Source organism: Erinaceus europaeus, chromosome 13 (genome assembly GCF_950295315.1).
Source record: "Erinaceus europaeus chromosome 13, mEriEur2.1, whole genome shotgun sequence".
Classification (NCBI taxonomy): domain Eukaryota; kingdom Metazoa; phylum Chordata; class Mammalia; order Eulipotyphla; family Erinaceidae; genus Erinaceus; species Erinaceus europaeus.
Window position 1 is genome coordinate 34,567,407 of NC_080174.1, and position 6,152 is coordinate 34,573,558.

Below are 6,152 nucleotides of genomic sequence, written 5' to 3' on the forward strand. Positions count from 1 at the left end.
TTTTTTTTTTTTTTAATTAGCTAGGAGGAGAGAAAAAGGAGGGTGGAGGGAAGAGGCAGAGAGAAACAAATTTCTTTCACAGTGGATAGGACACCTAGTCACCTAGCAACGTAAAAGTCAACAGCAGTTAATTTTGGTCAACCTGAAGAGGAGAGAAAAGGGACAGGTGTGTATAATAATAGTAATAATAAAGTAAAGTAGAGTAACAAACCCTAATAGTCAGTCTGCAGCTTGGACCACTCCAGATTTGCTGCACATAGCCTGAGCAAAGACAACCAATTATAAGAAGTATCAAAAAAAAAAATTAAAATAGCCTCCAGGTAGTCTTTCTCCAGCAGGTCTGAAGCTTTGATTGGTCAGGTATTTTGTCACTAAAATAGGGCTCCAGCCAAAGAGAGGGAGAGACAGAGACAGAGAGAGAGAGGAGAAAAAGAAAAAAGAAAAAGGCTTGGACACCCCTGCTGTGCCAGAAATCTTGGTAAAGAAAATAGCTCAGCAGGAAGTCTGCTAGGAGCAGCTGGCCAGCCCTTCTGGGGTGGGGGAAATGGTGAGTTCATAAATAGTGAAGCCAAATATTTTCCTTTCTTTTTCCACTTGGCCTCTGTTTAACAGCCCAAGAGTGGTTTATAAGACTCTTTTTTGGTGTCACCCTGACCACCCCTTACTCACCCTTTCACAGAAGTGGAAGTTAACCTACCCTCTCCAGAGAATCACAGGTTGTATGCTGCTTTTTTTTTTTTTTTTGGAGCTCATGCCAGGTGTTGTTTCCAAGTCACCATCTTGGCTCCATCCACCCCCCCACAACTAATTTTTTTAATACAAATGATAAACACCAAGACACATTCTTATAAAATTACCTAAAACCAGGGAAAAGGAAAAAATATTGCAGGCTGCTGAGAAAAGGAAGAAAGTCACATACAAAGGTAGAACCATCAGAATTTCATAGGATTTCTCATCACAAACCCTAGCAGGAAGGAGGGAGTGGAATGACATAGTTAAAGTATTAAAATACTTTAACTATGTCATAGGGCCAGGTGGTGACGCAGAGGGTTAAGCGCACGTAGCACGAAGCACACCGACCAGTGTAAGGATCCCGGTTTGAGCCCTGGCTCCCCACCTGCAGGGGAGTCTCTTCAGGTGTCTGCAGGTATCTGTCTTTCTCTCCCCCTCTTTGTGTTCCCCTCCTCTCTCCATTTCTCTCTGTACTATCCAACAATGATGACAACAATAACAACAACAACAATAAAACAATAAGGGCAACAAAAGGGAAAATAAATTTTTAAAAATTTTAAAAATTAATAAAAGATAAGATTTCCAGCTACTAATTCTGCATCCTGCTAAATTATTCATTAAATATAAGAAAGAAATAAAGATCCTTTTAACATTCCAGAAACTGAAAGAATTTGTCACTACCGACCCTTCCTTGCAAGGAGAGGAGTCCAACATAAAAAGAAGAGAAAAGGAATCCCAACTGTTGATGATCAGTATTACAGTAGAATAGAACCAGGAACACAACAACAAGGAAAACCAGACACAGGAAAGCAGAAAGCAAAATAGAGACACACAGTGTACTATTGGTGAACCAAGGCCAACTTGAAAAAGTCTCTTGTAAGTAGGTCTACAAAAGAAGCAAAAATAATCCAATAAAATATTGGGTCAAAGAACTAAACACACAATTTTCTAAAGAAGAAATAAACTTGACCTATAGAAACATGAAGAAAAGCTCCATTTCACTTATCATTTAATAAATGCAAATTAAAACTATGCTGAAATACCATCTCACACCTGAGAGAATGGCTTATATCAGCAAACCAGGAAATGACAGGTGTTGGAGAGGTTGTGGATAAAAGGAAACTGCTTCATTGCTGGTGGCACTGCAAACTGGTACAGCCCCGATGGAAAACTATATAGAGAGTCCTTAAACAAGAAATAATAGAATTATCATATGATCCAGCAATACCACTCTTAGGCATTTATCCAATGGGCACTCAAGCACTAATTCAAAGGGACATATACACCCTTATGCTCATAGCTGCATTATTCAGAATAGCCAAAGAGTGGAAGCAGCCTAAATTCCCATCAACAGATGACTGGATAAAGAAGTTATAGGATCGGAGATATATATATATATATATATATGGGATACTACTGTGCAATAAAGAAAAATGATATTGTGTACTTTGAGACAAAATTAATGGAGATAGAGGTAATTACACTTAGTGAAATAAGTAAATATATGAAACATAGCTACCAGATGGTTTCACTCATCTGTGGAATCTAGAGATCTGATTTACATGAACTTGCCACGCACACACACAAAAAAATCCAAATAGAACAAAAGCAAGTAAACTGTAGTATTTATGAAAACTATGCTTATCTCTTTTAACATAATTCTTTCAAGTTCTACCCAAGATGAATCAAAAGAGATGACTTCATTTTTAACTGATGAGTGACATTCCATTGTGTATTTAACACAATTTTTTTAGTTATTCATCTTTGTTGGTTATCTGGGTTTGTAGACTTCTTTGGATATATATTTTACTTTCATTAGGATAAATCCCCAGGTAAGAAACTGCTGAACCAAAGAATAGGTCTATTTCTAGTGTTCTGAAGAATCTCCAGACTGCTTTCCACAGGGGTTGAACTGATTTACATTCCCACTAGCACATTTTTTACCACATCTTTTAATGCTTGCCCTTTCTAATATATGATATTCTCACAAATATAAAGTGTTATTTCACTGTTACTTTAAAAATTTTAAGATATTTTCTACCACTTTCAATTTAGTCTCTAGGCCAGTAAGATAACTCACCTGATAGTAAACTAATCTAACCAAGAGTACAACCCAAGCTCTAGCCACCAGCACTTGGGGAAGTTTCAGTGCTGTGGCGTCTCTCTATTTCTTTATCTCTGTAGCTCTCCCATTCTCTCTCTGTCTCTCAATTTCTCTGTCTTTTGCTTTATCTCTGTATATTTGTAAACATTGGCACAGAGTAGTGAAATCACACATGTGCAAGGGAAAAGTATCCAAAAAAAAAAAAAATAGATTCAGTCTTGCAAAGGCCTAAGAGGTGACTGACCCATTTCTATGTAAGGACATCCCTAACCATTGGATGCATCATTTCATCATTTCCAAATGATTTGTGCAAATTGTTTTTAGTTTATGGTGAGACTATAGATACTTGGGTACATTGCAGTCTTCATTTGGGAGTTCACTAGTTTTGCCACCTTAAAAATGGAGTCCTCTTAAGGACAGAAAGGAAAAGTACAAAGTAAAACTTGGGCTATATTTGTTATACAGAAATCCAGGAATTGGGGCTAGAAGGTGGTGCACCTGGTTGAGCGCACATGTTAGAATGTGGAAGGACCCAGGTTCAAGCCCCCAGTCCCCAGCTGCGGGGGGAAAGCTTTGCAAGTGGTGAAGCAGGGATTCAGGTGTCTCTCTATCTCTCACTCTCTATAATTCCCCTCCCTCTCAATTTCTGACTATCTCTATCCAATTAATAAAGATAATAAAAATTTTTAAAAAAGAAATCCAAGAATGTAAACACACACCTAAATTTTTTAATCCAAATGATAAATATTAAGACACATTATTATAAAATTATCTAAAACCAAGGAAAAGGAAAAAATATTGCAGGCTGCTAGGAAAAGGAAGAAATACACATACAAAGGTAGAACCATTAGGATTTTGTCAGAAAGCAAAAGACTCTGGGGAAGGCAGAAAAGGAAGCTGGTGGTAAAAAACTTTGGGGACCAGGTGCATGTTGGTGGAAAAGGATTTAAGTTGGGGATGAGTTTCATGTGCAGACACCTATCACAGGGAGATGAGATATTGTACCCATGTATCAACAACCATATAGTAATTCACTAATCCCCCAATAATGAAAGGGGGAAAATGAGGTCATCTATACCAACACTGAAATGTTTCCAAAGCACTTACACCTTAGAGGTGATCTTTGCCCCCCGCCCAACTTGGGAACTCCTACTGTCTCCCACATAGAAGATGACTATTAGCATCAGTACACACTTCCTCTCAGAGTTGTACAAGAGACTTCAATCTGATATTTAAAGTCAGCATTTTAAAAAAAAAGTGTCTGGAAGATATACAGCAACATGTCTCACTTTGCTTCCCCTCTCCCCCTTTTACTTGATAGAACAGAAAGAAATTGCAAAAAGAAGGGAAGGGAAATAGGGAGAGAGAAAGCGAGGAGAAAGGACAGAGGAGAGAGAGAAGAGAGGAGAGAGGGGAAGACAGAGAGGGGGAGAGAAAGACACCTACAGACCTGCTTCACCACTTATGAAGCCATTCCCCGGCAGGTGGGGTGCTGAGGGTTCAAGCTGGGATCCTTATGCTTGTCTTTGTGTTTCACACCACATGCGCTTAACCTGCTGAGCTACAGCCCAACTCCCTAAAAAAATCTAAGTTAAATATTCTTTCTTGCTTATATGGTTTTGGTAATCTCTATTCTAGGTAACTTATGTACACAAGAACCCTATTTTGTTTGTTTGTTTTTCATTTTTTATAGTCAGCTCAGGCTGTAGAAAATGGGACAGGGGCTGTTGGAGGCTCATTCTGTAGAGTGTACGTATTACCATGCTGAAGGATCCAGGTACAAGCCCTTACAAGGGGGGATCTTCTTGAGTGGTAGAGCAGACCTGCAAGTGTCTTTCAGACACTTTCCTTCTCTGCCCGCTACCCCTCAATTTCGGTCTCTATCAAATAAAATAAGAATAAAGAAAAAAGGGAGCTGGCAGTGGCACACTGACCAATTCTCTCTATCATAGCTAATAGACTAGAAGGGAAGAAAAAAAAAAAAGAAGGAAAGAATGGCTGCTGAGAGAAGTGGAATAATAGTGCTGGCACTGAGCCACAGCATAACCCTGGAGCAAATATAATTAATAAATCAATTAGTTAATTATTTAAAATTAGGTCACTAGGAGGGGTGGATTAATAATGCAGACACTGACTCTCAGTAATAAACCTAATGGGAAAAAAAACAAAAACAGAACTTCATATCCAAATCTAGAGTTCAATTCCCAGTACTTCTCCTCTCTCCTTTCTCCTCTCCCCTCCCTCACCCTAACCCTAACCCTAACCCTAACCCTAACCCTAACCCTGAAGCACTGTTTCACAACTCAGTTTCCCCCATGTAGGTTGGGAGCAGCGGTTTGAATGCAAGTGCTTGTGCATAGTAATGTGCTCTTAACTGGGTGTGACACCACCCAGCTCTTCGTTTGTCACTTTGTAAAGATTATCTAGTGGAAACATGATTGTTTAATATTAGACACACACATATTTTATCTATTTTATTAATTCCTAAAATATTTCACAATAGAAAAATGGTTTTACCTGAAGATTAAAAAATTAAACAAGAATATTTCTGTTAATTAACTTAAACTACAGTTCTGCAAGCACACATTGACAACATATATGATGCATATGTCCCCCAAAACCAGCTAAGAAGATTTCATATTTTCTCATTATTTACCCCCAAGCAGGTCTACACTTGGCACCCCCTGCTAATATATATCACTTCTATAAGTCCCCAGCTTTCTCCTATAAGTTTCTCTCAAGTTGATAAAATTCATTTCTTGAGAATTGGAGATTAAGTTATTCCTTGTCTTTCTTGTATCTCTATCTCTTGTGGATACCAGTTCTATTAACTCATGAGTATATATTGGGTCTTTATGGACTTTCATGCCTGAAGTTTCTGGTTCAATCCCTGGCAATGCATGTACCAGACTGGAACTTTGTGCTCTCTCTCTCTCTCTCTCTCTCTCCTTCTCTCTCTCTCCCTCCCTCCCTCCAACCTTCCCTCCCTCAAATGCTCTTTCATAAATAGTAAATAGAATACATCTTGTTTTATTTTTTAATTTCTTTATCAGAGCATTAATGGTTTACAGTTAATATAAAATACAATAATATAAAATAAAATAATACAAAGTTTGTACACACGTCCTATTCTCAGTTTTCACATAACAATTCAATCCTAAATGTAACCAGAAATGTCCAAAGCATCGCTGACTTATGTTTGCTACAACCAAATGATGATTATTTCATAGTTCCAAACTTCAAGCTCTTTTTCGCACTAGGATTTTCATCTTATGTACTATAAATCCTTCATTTATTAGTCTCATATGAAGTCCTT